The sequence below is a fragment of the Salmo salar genome, chromosome ssa01 (genome assembly GCF_905237065.1).
Source record: "Salmo salar chromosome ssa01, Ssal_v3.1, whole genome shotgun sequence".
Classification (NCBI taxonomy): domain Eukaryota; kingdom Metazoa; phylum Chordata; class Actinopteri; order Salmoniformes; family Salmonidae; genus Salmo; species Salmo salar.
Genome location: NC_059442.1, coordinates 50,725,280 through 50,743,440, shown reverse-complemented (window position 1 = coordinate 50,743,440; position 18,161 = coordinate 50,725,280). Strand labels below are relative to the sequence as shown.

General features: G+C 41.4%; 1 long non-coding RNA gene across 1 annotated transcript in view; it reads right to left on the bottom strand.

Moving 5' to 3' along the window:
* The window catches only part of LOC106604449 (uncharacterized), a 30,175-nt gene extending 17,537 nt beyond the window's left edge, over positions 1-12,638 (bottom strand). The window contains exon 1 of the long non-coding RNA XR_006769990.1: positions 12,192-12,638. This is a non-coding gene — a long non-coding RNA (uncharacterized lncRNA). The remainder of the gene's footprint in view (positions 1-12,191) is intronic.
* Positions 12,639-18,161: the final 5,523 nt, after the last annotated feature.

Below are 18,161 nucleotides of genomic sequence, written 5' to 3'. Positions count from 1 at the left end.
ATGCATATTCTAGTTTCTGGGCAGTAGTAATAACCAGATTAAATCTGTTATGTTTTTTTATCCGGCCGTGCAAATACTGCCCCCTACCCCCAACAGGTTAACCTGTTATGGCTAGGGGGCAGTATTTTCACGGCCGGATAAAAAACTTGGTGGGTGTCAAAATAGCTAGCCTGTGATGGCCGGGCTATCTACTCAGAATATTGCAAAATGTGCTTTCACCGAAAAGCTATTTTAAAATCGGACACCTCGATTGCACAAAGGAGTTCTGTATCTATAATTCTTAAAATAATTGTTATGTTTATCGTGAGTAATTTAGTAAATTCACCGGAGGTTTGCGGGGGGGTATGCTAGTTCTGAACGTCACATGCTAATGTAAAAAGCTGGTTTTTGATATAAATATGAACTTGATTGAACAAAACATGCATGTATTGTATAACATAATGTCTTAGGCGTGTCATCTGATGAAGATCATCAAAGGTTAGTGCTGCATTTAGCTGTGGTTTTGTTTTTTGTGACATTATATGCTAGCTTGAAAAATGGGTGTCTGATTATTTCTGGCTGGGTACTCTGCTGACATAATCTAATGTTTTGCTTTCGTTGTAAAGCCTTTTTGAAATCGGACAGTGTGCTTAGATAAAGGAGAGCCTTGTCTTTAAAATGCTGTAAAATAGTCATATGTTTGAAAAATTGAAGTTTTAGTATTTTTGAGGAATTTGTAATTCGCGCCACGCCTATCATTGGATATTGGAGCAGGTGTTCCGCTAGCGGAACGTCTAGATGTAAGAGGTAAGGCTCCATTCTCTTCTCTGTGCTGGAGTTCTTTTACAAATTGTTGCTTACTGGAACACCCAAAGTAATCAATTTATTATAATAGGATTTGAAGCAATAGCCTTCCCGCGTGTGGTCAACTAATTCAGCACCATTCGTGCTGCTCTGAGACAAGCATCGGGACCGGTCTTGATAAATCAACAAGATTTTTTATTTTCACTGAATCTCCGTATTGGTTAGCCTACAATTAGGGTGTGGAAATGTTAGGATTACCGGTCACATTGAACATTGCCATATTTTCCTAACGGAAACCCTGAGGGTTTAGTTTTTAGTTTTTCTTGGAATAGAAACACCATAATTTTAATCAAATTAATTAAGGTACATTTCTTAAAATTAATCCCATATACTATGTTCTTACAAAAAAGTTTTTAAATTCTCTAGTACAGCCAATATTAAAAACAGTCAAATGCTTCTCAAAGATACCCTCTGGTGGTAAAACTAGCACTAACTAGCATTAATGGCAACAATGGCTGACACTTAAATAACGTGCCTTATAATTATGTGGCAGCCCACAAGCTGTGCTGCAGTACAAAGCAACTTCGAAAGGAAGAACCACTGTATGTGTTTGATTCAAAGTGAGCTACCACCGTGATTTAAGGCTATGTATGATGATTTCATGTTTTCATGCCTGCCTTGGTAGGCCAGGTTTATGTTTGCTGGTTCAAGTGAGCTAATGTATTCATACTCGCTGTGGTATTATGTTTAATGATTTCATGCCTGAATATACAGTAGCGTTTGCTTATTCAAAGTGAGATATTCATTTCATACCCACCGTACAGTTCAAGATATAGGCCTAAAGTGTTTGTATTGTATTGGGTGTGGCTGTTTTCATGAGGGAAAAAGTGTGCTTTTCTGTACTTAATGAAAACATTTACAGGGCTTTCTATTCTTCTGTGCTTCTTTGTTCAATAAGCTGTTTGCACATATTCCAATCCAGTGCTGAGCTGGTGTCCGGCCGATGCGCTTACCCTGGTCCTGAATACACCGGTTGTGCCTGTACTGTAGATCACTCATTTGAGTGGGAGTGGTAGATCTGATCTGATTATATGCTGATTATTTCATGAGCTCGCAACATGACGGACTGGATACTTCATCCATTTGTGACAGTACAATTTTATCACTGCACTTGTCTGCTGCTGAATAATCTCTCTCTCTCTTTCTCTTTGAATATGTATGTGATAGATATGTTGTGTATTTCATTGTTTGTTTACTGTGGTGTTGTTGTAAGCGGTTGTCTAGTTGCACACTTCCGCTGCCTACTTAATAATAACGGGGAAATTGGTTGTTTTTTGGTCATATTTATCTTGTGTTATGTGTTAAATGATGCAATATTATTGCACAAATGTTCACTTAAATATGTCAGGCAGTGGTGTATATACTCACTTCTTCATCCCCACTGATGCATAACAAGGTAGTTTAGTGGAAGTATATGACGTATCAATTATGCAATACAATACAGAAATCATGCACAAAGTAGCCTACACAAACACAAATCACGTGAAATATTTAAGCAATAAGGCCCGAGCGGGTGTGGTATATGGCCATTATACCACGGCTAAGGGTTGTTCTTAGGCACGACGCAACGCGTACGCAGCCCTTGGCCGTGGTATATTGGCCATATATCACAAACCCCTGAGGTGCCTTATTGCTATTATAAACTGTATGTAGTTATGTTTTGTCATACCCATTGCATACGGTCTGATATACCACATCTTTCAGCCAATCAGGATTCAGGGCTCGAACCACCCAGTTTATAATTGGCAATATAGCATATGCCTATATTATTCTGTACTAGGGGCAGGTAATGCGGCTTGGCAGGCGCTGGCTGAGCCCGTAAATATCATATCAAAGATTTCAGCAATGGACAGCTCCGCACTCCGCTCTATACTCTGATTCCTGATATTCGCAGTCACAACGAGAATTGTGTATTTATTCCCATGTCTCATGAGTTCTATAGTTTAGCCTCTTTATTTTGCATCTCGATAGAAGAGCTTTAGGGACAGGCTATGAGGTTTATGCCAGGGCGCTGACTCGATCTGGTAGTGATCACTATTTCCCCTATAGACGATATAGCCTCGGCCTACAGAAATCAGACTACAGCCTAGAAAAGTTGGGGTAGAAATATGTGGAAACCATGGAGTATAGAACTGAATGTAGCCTAGGCCTTTTTTTGTAACCCATAAATCTCCTGTAGCAAAACGCACAATACAGAGATGAATCAGCAGCAACTGGCATCCAAGCCTTCAGCTGCTGGGAAAGTGTAGGAACCCCTCGAGTATCCCGTTCTCATGTAACCAACCACCACGGAAATCTGTTCAATTTCTTACGTCCGTGTTTATCTGGTCCCTTAGCCTAACATATCAGCCATAAGGGCTAGGCCTATTATTTAATTCTGGATATAATGGTGTATGTATTTCTCATTGCCATGATTTTAGGTCATTCAGAGTAGCCTACATCTGTTTCTCATTGAATATTTCACACAAGTCACCTTTCATTTGCCAGGCAGGCAGTTTGGAAGATGTTTGGCAAAATTACAGTATACCCACTTCTCCATACACCATGACTACACCACTGATGTCTGGGTATTTTTGCTGGAAAATGTTGGCACAGTCACTTTTACTCAGCCCCAGCCACACGGCTATCTCTGCCTACGCCTCTGACTCAAAGGGCAAACAATTCATATAATGAAATATAAGAAAGTGGCATTTAGCTCAACAGACCACTGCTGAGGGGCTGCCACACACACACACACACACACACACACACACACACACACACACACACACACACACACACACACACACACACACACACACAAACAAAGTGTGAGGAAGGAGTATAAGAGAATCGAGAGACTAACCGTCTGTGTTTGAGCATGTGTGCGTGCATGCATGTGTGTGTGTTGGTGGGTTGAAGGATCAAGTCCAGCTCTCAAATTAATTGGATATTCGTGTCTGGCAGAGAAAGCAAACTGCCCACCATCCACTGTAGTCAGCAACATCCTACTTATGCTCTCACACACAACTAATGTGTGTAAAGAACACTCACTTAACTTGCACACACCCACTCACACAAACAAACAAACAAACAAACAAACAAACAAACAAACAAACAGATAACTCATACAGAGGTACACACTACATGACTAACAAGTTCCCACACGTGAGAAAAAACATCACCCAGATAGGCCAGTCGTGTGAGAAACTCGTCATCATGCAAGCGGTCAGACAAGTGAAAATTATTGTCAGTAAATAAAACTTTAAGCTCGTCTCTCAATTTAAAAAAAACGTGGTGATACCTTGTTAACCACTTCTGTGTGTTGTAAAATCGTTACATGGTCGATGCCCATATCATTGCATATTGCAGAAAATGTACGAGAGGTCAGGGGCCTTGCTTTAACAAAGTTAACCATTTTCACTGTAGTGTCCAAAATGTCTTTCAAGCTGTCAGGCATTCCCTTGGCAGCAAGAGCCTCTCGGTGGATGCTGAAGTATACCCAAGTGTCGTCGGGAGCAACTGCTTGCACGTGAATTACCCCTCCACAGTGTCTCCCTGTCATGGCTTTTGTGCCATCAGTACAGATACCAACACATCTTGACCACCAAAGTCCATTTGATGTCACAAAGCTATCCAGTACTTAAAAAATATAATCTCATGTTGTCCTGGTTTCCAGTGCTTTCCTTAATTGACCCCCATAAACGTAACGGACATACACCAGGAGCTGTGCCAGGCCCGCCACGTCCATTGACTCATCCAGCTGTAACGCGTATAATTCACTGGCTTGTATGTGAAGCAGTGATTGTTTCAAAACATCTCCTGTCATGTCACTGATGCGTCGTGAAACAGTTTTGTATGATGAAGACATCGTCTGTATAGTTTTTTTGGCCTTATCCCTCAGCATTGCCCCAGCCATATTTGTGGCAGCAGGAAGAATTAAGTCCTCCACAATAGTATGGGGCTTGCCTGTCCTAGCCACTTCGTTAGCTCACCATATAAGACACTTCTAGCCCCTTTTTATTAATGGTATCTGTTGCTTTCATACATGTCTTACTACTCGAAAGTCGTCTTTATTCTCGCTCAAAAACTCCTGTGGCTTATTTTTCAAATTCTCACGTTTTGTTTTTAAATGTCTGTGCAAGAGTGAAGGTTTCCCACGAGAGAGTAAAGGTTAATGTGATTGTATGTTAATTATTTGACTAGGCTACCTGTATTTGACATTGTGTTGTTATTTCGCTGAACACTAGATGGTTCAAAAGAAAATTGGGCAGTGAAACGAGGCTACTCAGGTGAGAAAACTCAACCAAATGTACATTTGGGGGTACCCCCGACGCCATTGCTCGTACCCCCGCAATTTGGGAATACCAGTGCTAGAAGAATTGACCTTCCACGGAGTTGCATTATTTTCCATAGAGCCCGAGTTGGTTATCCCTTTTATACCATGGCTATAATTTAACACATTTGCCGTATAAATGTGTTCAACAAGTAGTAGCTTGCTAGTTTAGCTAACCAAACCATCAGTCCTGTAATGAGGTCTGTGTGGAGCTTGTGTAGAGGAGTCAGGTGCAGGACAGCAGATGAGTAAATAAACGTAATTTACTCAAAATAGGCAAATACAATACAATAAAGCAAGCCCAAAATACGGACCGTATAACATACCATCAATCACTCACAAAAAACCATGGGGGAACAGAGGGTTAAATAATGAACAAGTAATTGGGGAAGTGAAACCAGGTGTGTTAAACTAAGGCAAAACAAATGGAAAATGAAAAGTGGATCGGCGATGGCTAGAAGGCCTGTGACGTCGACCGCCGCCCGAACAAGGAGAGGGACCGACTTCGGCGGAAGTCGTGACAAGTCCTATCTTCCTATTATGAAAATCTTATTCAACAATACCAATAGTGTTTTCAATTCAGTTTTTGCTTTCAAAAGCAGCTCAAACAAAACGTGGAAAAATTAACTATAGCCATTGAATTCTACCGTGTATAAATATACTGTCCGGAAATAACGCAATCTCTAGAATGCCCTTCAAGCCCATCAGAAATTAGTATTCAACAATGCCATGGTATAAAGTTACATAAAGATGTATTTTTACAATTTCCTTCTACAACCATTGTTCAATCTGACCAAGATGTTCTAAAAGACGAAATAATAGCGCCATGTACCAAATATTGCCTGCCAGGTAGACTGTTGACATGGCATAGTGGAGCAGTGATGACTGTGTTTGCGTGCTTGGGTTCATTTGTGCGTGTGTGGTAGAGTTCCCCTTTGTGTTTAAGAGCACTAGCTGAGAGACGAGAGGTAATTATAGAAACATTGGCCTCCCGAGTGGAGCAGTGGTTACTGCATCGCAGTTGCTAGCTGTGCCACTAGATATCTTGGTTTGAGTCCAGACTCTGCTGCAGCCGGCTGCGACTGGGAGACCCATGGGGTGGCGCACAATTGGTCCAGCAACGTCTGGGTTCGGGGAGGGTTTGGCCGGCATGTATGTCCTTGTCCTATCGCGCTCTAGCGACTCCTGTGGCGGGCCGGGCGCATGCACGCTGACACGGTCGCCAGGTGTATAGTGTTTCCTCCCACACATTGGTGTGGCATTGTGTCAAGAAGCAGTGTGGATTGGTTGCGTCGTGTTTCGGAGGACGCGTCGCTCTCGACCGTCGCCTCTCCCGAGTCCGTACGGGAGTTGCAGCGATGAGACAAGACTGTAACTATCAATTGGATACAACAAAATTGGGGAGAAAAAGAGGTAAACGTAAAAATAAAAAATATATAATAGAAAATAATATACGGTAATTCTGCTCTTCCGCCACATATACATCACACACACAAACAGACTACGCACACACATTAAGAGAAGGATTCACCATTCCTTCTTCCCAAAAATGCACTCTTTTTTCATTAAGAAATGCTAGTGTCCATGACTGAAGGCAAACGACAGTTGTCTTGGGGGTGTAGTTTGATGTGGGTGTTTCTTGAGTGTGTCTTTGCCATTCAATCACAACAAACAAGTCCAGTAGTGAGTACAGCAAGGTAAGCTAAGCTATCTTTGCTATGAAGAGTACAAAGTTTGAAGTTGAGGACTTCTCCCCTCTTGACTGGCTATCCTATCTAGCTGATATTTCTCGTCAAATCAGTTATCGCAAGATAGCAACAGCCAGTGTCTGGAATGTGTTTCATAAGACCTTGCTACAAAAGTAGCTTGCAACTTAGTTTCAACATTTCATCACGTTATGTAAATACATGTTACTGTGGAAATGGTATCATCTGCGAGGTGAATGCTGTCACAGGCCAGCTCATAGCCTGTGGCAAAAATGAGAGGACATCGACAACTGGTATAGGCCAATTCAAAACGTTCTTTATTATAAAACAAAACTATTAACTATAAACAAAGAAAAAGGAATGAGGTGTGGAAATGTCATAATGTAAGGTGCATGGATGCGTGAATATGTATGTGTGAACATGACTGAGTGGAAACTAAATACATCTACAAAGGAACAAACGAAACCGGATCATACCTGGAGGAGCAGGGAGAAAGAGAGCAAGCTCAGCGAGGAGCCAGACCAGCCAGACCAGAGAGAGGTTAGTGGAGCAGTTGGTTAAATACCCTGAGCCCAGGTGGCTCCAATCACACCAGCTGCAATCACTAACGATCCTCCTCTGCCTGCAGGGGGAACCACCCCTGCACTGCAGAGGAGGAGCCGTGACAATGCCAGTTTTGAGTCAGCTCAGCTGTTCTACACCACAATATTCTATCTGTCTAGTTGTTTCATCTCATCTCTCTTTATGTTCGCTGTTAGATCTTTCCCATGAGACAAATCCCAGAACTGCTAATATCCCTACAACAGGTGGAGGCTACATGTGAAAATTGCACAAACATCGGCCAGCTTGAGTGTAGATACATTTATCAACAACAAAAATCGATGATTGTGTTGTGTTACAAAGACAAAACATTTAATGCTGTAAATATCACATTGATGTGCTTATGAAGACAGCATGCATACACTTACCTAGCAAATAAAAATAAGTTGTGTGTAGAGTACAAGTAGACAAGTACCATCCTTAATTTACTTTTGCCCTAGAAAATACACATACAACTTTTATGAGAACAGGCAAGCTAGCTACCTAACTTGCAAATCTGGGTTAGATATATCTTTGTCAGAGTTTAAATCAGTTGGCTAGCTAGCTAACGTTAGCTAGCCAGTTTGCTTGAAACATTATTCAAAGCTAGCTGGCTACATCCTATGATTAGCTAGCAGGCTAGTATCCAAGTGCCTGCCCTGGATTGACCCTAAATGGGAATGGGCTACAGTTAGCTTTTGTTAGCAAGGTATCTACCTAACGTGAGCTATGCACATCTTCCTCCAGGGCCGGTCCTGGCCCTTGTGCCGCCTAGGCAAGACAAAAAAAACTAGTAGAATAGTCCCAGTAAGCAGAATGATGTTGAAAAGACCAGGTATTTTTCCAGACGTTGAAGTTAGGTTCACTCTAGGTTCTGAATGAAAGGTAAAAAGATGTCTTATCCAAACGTTGAAAACAGGTTAATTTTGGGGTCTGAATGACAGTTGAAGAGGTATTTTCTGGATGTTGAAAATACGTAATATCCTAATGTTGAAATTAGGTTCATTTTCAGTTCTGGATGAAAGTTGAAAAGACGTAATTTATAGACATCAATGTTTGGGCCAAATCAAGGCTGATCCAAACCGGACAAAATACTGAACCAAACATAGACATCATGGATTGTGTCAGATTTCGTCCGAACCGGACCAAAAACCAACATCCGTGGACGTGGAAATTAAGACCGGTCAAGACCAAAAAAAGATGTCCAAAAGACATCAGCGTCAGTCCATGCTTACTGAGGTATAGCCTACAGTGTCGCCTGAAATATAATTTTAGGAATGCCCATGGTAGGTCTACCATTTGTAAAACACCAAAAAAAGACTGCCGGTCCCGACATGACCAAAAAAAGAAGTCCGAAAGATGTCAGCCTGTGCTTACTTGGATGTAGCCTACCATGTCGGCCAGCAATGGAATTTTATGAACGCCCATCCATGTGGTAGGCCCACCGTTTATTTAAAAAAAAAGGCCATTGCATTCGCTTTACTAGTCCTGATTCCTGTGACTTATCAATTTGGCTATTAAAGCTCTGAATATCAGTTACCCAACTTTATCAGGAGGAGTTATCCTGAGCCTATTTACACTGTGTTCACACAGTGGGAAATGCAGAAGTACTTTATTTTTCGCTGTGATCAGCTCATAAAAATTGTAAGGATACAAACTTGAAATCACTGATCATGACAAATTAGCCCACAGGAATAAACTCCTGGACAGCAGCTGTGAGTAGCCTGATTGTCCATTCCATATTGTCCATTTTACTTTGGCCTGTCCTGTTTAAGGATATGTTGTTTGTTAATGTGTCAGCGCATTTTTTATTTGATTGGGCACCAATTAGGTTAGGCCATTTGATCTGAGAAACCTGATGTAAAAGGTTTCTGTCTCATTATATTGTCATACATTTTATCTCCAGTTTGTAGGCTTTAGAAAAGGCCACATAGGCTACTCTTTCTACCATATGCTTTTTCTGCTACATGATTTTTGGACGTTGGTGGAGCGCTGCAGCGATACATTTCTCCAACAGCACCCTGGAGAGGTGCACTTGGAATGGACAAGATAAATATTTGGCATCCCTGCCTTTGACAAAGTGGGCCTTGCTTATCACAGGGCAGAAACAGCGCTCACCTAAAAAGCCCATATGCCACTGATGAGAGAAATTGTCATTGTTTTTGGGCAGAATTACATGTATGTGAGGTTTTATGTGTTGTTGGAGGTGTGTCTTGATGCATTAAGCTAGCTAAGGTATCATCCCCTTTCATCTGTGGTATCATATAGCTTGCCTGGCTCACTAGCATTATCAAATAATGTTGTATAACCAAAAATACCTACTAGCTAGCTAGTATCAGCTATCTACTTAGCTAACGTACTCACCAACACCAGTGGTTTGACAGTTGACAGGCAGCAGAAGTGATCATGTCGGATGTAATCCATTCCTGGCCATCTGGCAATATTGTTGAAATGCATTGGAAGTTTGCACCGACTTCATGGAAGCCCATTTTCACTCCTATTTGCAGAGGGAAATGTGTGTACATTGCACCCATATGCAGACTGGACAACAAATGCCCACATGGCAGCTGGGGTGGACCACAACATGTTGTCTCTGAGCAATTGAGCATCATTGGCAAAAGTGGGCATGTAAGTAATCCATAGCAAACCCTCCAGTAAGTAGTGACAAACTCACTTACAAAACTCAGTTTTAAACCAGACTGACTTCATGGCAAAAATTATCCTATTTACACTTTGATGTCTTTAATTAATGTTTCTGGCTTATTTCGATGCCACATAGAACCAACTTCTCTGGTTTTAAACGGCCTAAGGGGCAGTTGACCTTTAAAGGCAAATAATACAGGCACGCACACACAAACACAAACACACACACACACACACACACACATACACACACACACACAGCAGTCCTGTCAAATCCTATTTAGTGTGTTTGTTTCTTTAATAGACTCAGGTATGGAGACTAGTAGCTAATCTGCATCTAAAGCTTTACCACAGAAAGCTGATATATATAAAACACGTCTCAACACATACCATTAAAACACACCACATTACTGTCTACCAGCACTGTCCTTATAGGCTTTAGCTCAGCAGGCTAGCACAGTTGTGTGGCATGCGGAGGACACAGGTTCCATTTTTCAGTTACTTATTCCTAAAAGCCCTGCTAGGGACTGGTGTTAAACATGTACATAGACCCTGTGTTGCAGTGCATCATGATAGGCCTAGTTGTGTTGTCAATACATCAATGTACTGTATATGCAATATGTCAATGTAGATGTCACATGTTTAATATGTCACATCATGTTCACAATACAGCCCAGTCAACAATAATAGCTCTCATGCATTGAGGAAAAATCATATTAACCACGTCAAGAGCTTGGCTGGAAGAATGAAAGCTCATACTCTACAAAGATTATAAATTATGTGTGTGCAGGTGTGCGAGCATCAGGCAGCCAGTGCAAGGCTTGCCTCTTGTAGAGTAACAATGTGTTTGGGCACAATGCTATCGTTTTAATCTGTCAACTAGCACTAAACAGACAAATGGTGTTTCATGGTACTCTGTCAAACATCACATAAACCGCATCTAATTACATATTCTAATAACACCTTGTAACAACACTGACCTAATGGAACTAAGGAAGACAGCGTTTGGAAAGGTCGCTATGCACACACAGATTACTTATAAATAGGCATGTGCGCACGCACACACGCACTTTCACATATAGGCCATTAATTATGGACCAATAATATCATTGTCTGCCGTTCCTCTGCTGGGCTCCGTTTATATTATTTATATTTGGTTTTACTGACAGTCTGTACACACACACACACACCAAATTCGGTTTTTGTTTATCATTGAAAATGTCTTGACATTTAGCTCCATCTGCATGACATTCTAATATCCTGATGGACACACACATTAGCAAAGGCACGTGGCAAAAAAACAATTGCACTAGAAACTCAAAAAGATTAGTGCAGCACACTAAATGTAGAATCCAAGATAATTCAGTCCAAAACTATTTAGCAAAACAGTCCTATAAAGGAGAAAGCACATCGTGTGATTCGAAAACGCACACTTTCACTAATATGGCTCGTTTAATTTTAGGCTATATCACCATGACTTCAGGCCAGCACCAACGTCTCTAATCCAGATGTGCTTTGGGCATCTCAACATGACAGCCAATGGACTCCTGTTGAAAAGCCAAGTCAGCAAAACTGCGCGCCTCGCACACATTCCATCGCCATGCAATCATAGGTGGCTGAGCAGCTTCAGCTCCGAGCATCACGAGTACGCGCCCAGTGTTGGGCAAGCGTTTTTAATTAAAAAAATTGTGAGCACAGAGGAAGGCAAATGTCAACCTTCTAATGACCTTTTCAAACATCCTAAATCGAAGTCTATTTCCAGGAATCAGGCTGCAGATGTCACACATCAACATGCACGCAAATACTAACAATAAAATATGCAACATGACATATATAAATTCATACATTGTGTGATAAGACATGGTTACTATAGGCTGCTCGCTTTTTAAAACGATATAGCCTACATTATCTAATGTAACACTATTTACAACAGGTCTTGCATGACCTGAGAATTGTGAAGCATCTTAAGTAGCCTAAGCTTCATAAACAATTTTATAGGCAACAGTTTTAAGCTATATTGGCAAACCAACTATTTCAGTTTTTCTAGTCATACGGCATCTTTAACCGGTCTAATAAAGCCGGGGCTGCGAAAGCCCATCACTCACCACCAGTCAGCTGGTCATACGATCCATCCAATTCTCTGGAATCAGACAAGCTTTGCTCCAGGTTTTTAGTCTTCATCTTTCCCCGCGCTGGAACGGAAAACTATGGATAATAAATCAATCTCTGTAGTGTTTTTCGTTTTGCCTCCTTTAACGATGTGTCATTAACGGTTGATAGGATGTTATGAAATGACAATCCTTTGGTAGTTAATTCGTTATTTCTGTTATAGTCTCGGCTGCGCTGGAAGTGTGCGCTCTCCGCTATCCAAGCTGGCTACCCGATCTCTCCACCCGCCTGTTGCCTGCTAACACACACATTTACACACAGTCACTCACACTAGGATTTTCGAGCGATTGGGAACCAGACTGATTCAAGCAAGCGCACTAAAGCGATTCTCTCTCGTATCAGTTCGGAATGTTGGTGTGAGCTGAGGGAGTGAGTGTTTCGAGCGCGTGGTCACTGAATCATCTTGACGTGAGAATGCGCGGTGCACGTGCTGGTGACCTCACTACCTCAGGTGTGTTTGGTGAAGTCGGCAACACCTCCGATCACCTCCGATTAAAAATACCAACAACAATCCGATTCTTAAATATTTAGCCTCTAATCTGTATTGACTTTGTCAGTAGAGCAAAAGATCCGATTGTGGTTAAGGAAACAAAGCAGCTGTAATAGCGGCGATTGGAGATTCAGCACCACTGAATCATATTTTTGAAGTTCACCACCACAGGGCAATGGACCACGAGCATCTCAAGCGCAGCGCATTGAGGGAATCCCAGGGCATAAACCAATTTCAGATTTTAACCTTATAGATATAGGGAATAATTTAAATAGACATTATTCTTTGAAAATTGATTTCCAGTATCAAGTCCATATTACATTACCCCATGTATCCCACTCAACAATATTTCAAATGAAGATTAATGCAACAGTGAAACATTGTACAACACAATTAAAGAGAAGAAAATGGGAGGTCATGTAAATTGTAATAATCACCACTAGTGATAGTAGTGGACACATAAGGCAGAAACGCAGTGGAGGCTCTGACTGTCTGATCTATAAATTCCAGCCAGAATTCTACCATTCAAGTGTTTAATTGCTATATTGTAATTACTTCGCCACCATGGCCTATGTATTGCCTTACCTCCCTTAACTTACCTAATTTTCACACAATGTATATAGACTTTTTTTTCTATTGTATTATTGACCGTGTCGAACTGCTTTGCTTTATCTTGGCCAGGTTGCAGTTGTAAATGAGAACTTGTTCTCAACTAGCCTACCTGGTTAAATAAAGGTGAAATAAATACATGATACAGATCTCTCTCTCTGTCAACACACTGAGTTTTGACAGTTGACAGAGAACTGTAAATCAATAGTGGAAAGTGAGTTCCTTGTCTCTTCCTGATTGTGTCCATTCTACTTCTTGCAATGAATCTCAAGATGGACCACTGAACAGTAACCAGGGTGTTGGTGGTTCAGACCCTAGGTGCTGTTCTCTGCCGTTGAACAAGGCACTGCTCAAGGGGCACTGCATTGTGGCTGACCCTGTGCTTCTAACTTGTGGAAATGTTTGCACATTATTCTTTTAAACAAGCTCTGTCAAGTTGGTTGTTGATTATTGCTAGACAGCCATTTTCAAGTCTTGCCATAGATTTCCAAGCTAATTTAAGTCAAAACTGTAACTCGGCCACTCACAAACATTGGTGTCATCTTGGTAAGCAACTCCAATGTATATTTGGCCTTGTGTTATAGGTTATTGTCCTGCTGTAAGGTGAATTTGTCCCCCAGTGCCTGTAGGAAAGCAGACTGAACCAGGTTTTCTTCTAGGCTTTTGCGTGTGCTTAGCTATTTTCTGTTTCTTTTTATACAGAAAAAACTCCCTTGTCCTTGCTGATGACAAGCATACCCATAACATGATGCAGCCACCACCATGCTTGAAAATATGAAGAGTGGTACTCAGTGATGTAGAGAGCTACAAAATCTGGACCTGTACAAATCAGCCGGGCTAGACAATCTGGACCCTTCTCTTTCTAAAATTATCTGCCGAAATTGTTGCAACCCCTATTACTACCCTGTTCAACCTCTCTTTCGTATCGTCTGAGATTCCCAAAGGTTGGAAAGCTGCCGCGGTCATCCCCCTCTTCAAAGGGGGTGACACTCTAGACCCAAACTGCTACATACCTATATCTATCCTAGTCTTGTCTTTAAAATGGTGTAAAATAGTCATATGTTTGAAAAATTGAAGTTTTTGCATTTTTGAGGTATTTCAATAACGCGCCACGGGATTACACTGGCACCTAGCCCATAGAGGTTAACGAAAGACTCCACTATGCAAGAGGTTAACCTCCCTGGGCAAGGTGGGACGCTTAACCTGTTATGGCTAGGGGGCAGTATTTTCACAGCCGGATAAAAAACGTACCCGATTTAATCTGATTATTACTCCTGCCCAGAAACTATAATATGCATATAATTATTAGCTTTGGATAGAAAACACTTAAAGTTTCTAAAACTGTTTGAATGGGTTCTGTGAGTATAACAGAACTCATTTGGCAGGCCAAAACCTGAGAAGATTCCATGCAGGAAGTGCCCTGTCTGACAATTTCTTGCCCTTCTTGATTATCTCTATCCATGACAGAGGATCTCTGCTGTTACGTGACACTTCCTACGGCTCCCATGGGCTCTCAGAAGGCGGCAAAAAGCTGAATCGTGGCTTTGCAGGCTCTGGCTGAAAAAAAGTAGCGCGTTTGGATAGTGGCTGGTTACAGTACTGTGAGACTCAGGCGCGTGCCCGAGTCGACCCCATGCTTTGTTTTCTTTCGTCTGTTTACCTAAACGCAGATTCCCGGTCGGAATATTATCGCTTTTTTATGAGAAAAATGGCATAAAAATTGATTTTAAACAGCGGTTGACATGCTTCAAAGTACGGTAATGGAATATTTAGAAATCTTCTGTCACGAAATGCGCCATGCTCGTGACCCTTATTTACACTTCGGATAGTGTCTTGAACGCACGAACAAAACGCCGCTGTTTGGATATAACTATGGATTATTTTGAACCAAACCAACATTTGTTATTGAAGTAGCAGTCCTGGGAGTGCATTCTGATGAAGAACACCAAAGGTAATCAAACTTTTCTAATAGTAAATCGGACTTTGGTCAGGGCTAAACTTGGTGGGTGTCTAAATAGCTAGCCGTGATGGCTGGGCTATCTACTCAGAATATTGCAAAATGTGCTTTCACCGAAAGCACAAAGGAGTTCTGTATCTATAATTCTTAAAATAATTGTTACGTTTTTTGTGAACGTTTATCGTGAGTAATTTAGTAAATTCACCGGAGGTTTGCGGGGGTATGCTAGTTCTGAACGTCACATGCTAATGTAAAAAGCTGGTTTTTGATATAAATATGAACTTGATTGAACAAAACATGCATGTATTATGTAACATAATGTCCTAGGTGTGTCATCTGATGAAGATCATCAAAGATTAGTGCTGCATTTAGCTGTGGTTTTGTTTTTTGTGACATTATATGCTAGCTTGAAAATGGGTGTCTGATTATTTCTGGCTGGGTACTCTGCTGACATAATCTAATGTTTTGCTTTCGCTGTAAAGCCTTTTTGAAATCGGACAGTGTGGTTAGATAAAGGAGAGTCTTGTTTTTAAAATGCTGTGAAATAGTCATATGTTTGAAAAATGGAAGTTTTTGTATTTCGCGCCACGCCTATCATTGGATATTGGAGCAGGTGTTCCGCTAGCGGAACGTCTAGATGTAAGAGGTTAAATACAAATACCTCATAAATGCAAAAACTTCAATTTCTCAAACATATGACTATTTTAAAGACAAGACTCTCGTTAATCTAACTTCCGGTGAAATAGTACATTGATGTAACACAAGCGGTCATATTTGTATAACTCTCAGCTGACATAAACTACAAAATTAATTAGCTAATGGAAATGACTATTTATAATTAATCACATCACGGGTGAGCTCACCATTGATCGAAATAATTGAGTAAAACACTCTCTAGAAATCGAAAGTAATCCGACGATGGGTAGTTTCTGCACGCTGCAATGCTTTTTTCTCTCACAGAAACCAAAGATGATAAGAGAAGACAAGATGAGTTTGGTCGGTTCATAGTATGCATGTTGAAGGGGGTGTGTCGTACCATCGTTCACATCCCACCATTCATTTCCGGAAGTTCTCAAAAAATGAGTGAACCCTTACTCACCTCATTTTGTTATAACATCTTTGGTCCGACAGATGATTACGTGAAACCCAGAATGCATTGTATGTCAACAAACATGGCTCCACACACAGCTGGAATTAGCTTAGCTCATCATAATCAGTACAACCTTCAAAAAAGTATTTTACACACATAATATGTGCCCATTACAATCTATGCAAGAATTGGAATGCATGATTTGTCACCGGTAATTGAAAACGTGAATAAAACAGTAAATATATCAATAATTACCACGCACAACATTTTCTGATAGGGATTTATTGATACAAGTGGCGCATGTCGGCAGTCAATCACGTAACCTCTCACTCCCACTTCGAGCCAATCAGTGTTGTTGTTTATGTATGTAGCTAGTGAGCTAAGCTGTAGCATTAGCAATGTCTTTCAAAAGGAGACAGCTCACAAATGCGGAAATTCTTGAGATTTAAAAAAAGTTCTGACAATAAGTCTGAGTATTGTTGGTAAATGGAATGAGAAGAAGGGAGAGTCGGTCAAGGACTGATTCGGACAAGGCGCTAAATTATATGACAAGCGATAGTTTATTCAGAGTGAAGATATTTGGTACAGTGTGCACGGACTCGTTCCAGTAGCTCTGAGGGAGCCAGCGGAAGAGAGTGCCTAAAACAGTTTGTTTACATGTTTTATACAACACAGAAAGTAGGTTGAGTCTTGAAGTCCCGATCCTCTGGTTGGCTCAGGTCCAATGTTCTGATGATGTTAGGTTTCTATCAAAGCTCTAAATAAGGGTGTGTGTGCCTTGGATAAGCTATGGCTTATGTGTGTGTGCGTGTTCCTGTTCCTGTTTTCACAGGGTCGGGCATGCCAGACACTGTTGCTGTTATCACGAGATGGGGCCCCCGCAGGCTTGTGGTTGGGCCAGTTCCTGTTATGTGCTGTGAGTGGAAACATCAGTTTGCTTGTGTAAGCTGCATTGAGACATAACTAGTTGGTTAGTGGAAAACATGTGTAATAGCTGCAATTCATGGTAATAACGTTTGTTAGCTTGGTGCATGTTAGAGGCACACTAAGTAGAAAATCTTACAAATTCTGACAGTAAGTAGCTGCCCCCCAACCTTGTAGCCATTGAGAACCCTGAATCTGAGGACTCCTTGTCCACTGACGAAGTCCCAGGTACCTTTGAAGATGCTGGTGGTGATGGAGGCAGACCGACAGTGGATGAAGTACAGGAGTTCTGTGGTAGCTGGAAGGCTGACAGCCATTTCACCCCTCCTGGCCTTGCTCTTTGCTTTGATGAGTCCCAGTCTGGAGTGCAACACCCCTTGCCATTTCCACCTGAGGCAGAGTGCTTCAAGTTGTTTCTGACAGAGGAGCTGGTGGGAGACATAGTAGAGGAGACCAATCGCTATGCCTTGGAGCTACAACAGAAGAGAGAGCCAGGAGTGAGGGGGAAACTTGCTAAATGGGTGACGACCACATTTAGTGAAATGTATACCTTCCTGGTGACAGTCCTTCTCATGGGGATAGTAAAGAAGAACTCCCTACGAGAATACTGGAGCACAGATCCTATGTTTGCAACTCCCTTCTTTGCCACCCTCTTTTCCCAAGACCGCTTCCTAGTTCTGCTGCGATGCCTGCATTTCATCAACAATGCTACTGCCATCCTAAATGACCCATTATACAAAATAAGAAACGTTCTTACCAGCCTGACATCAGCATTTGGTCAGGTCTTTGTGCCATACAAGGACCTATGCATTGCTGAGTACCTGATGTTAGGGAAA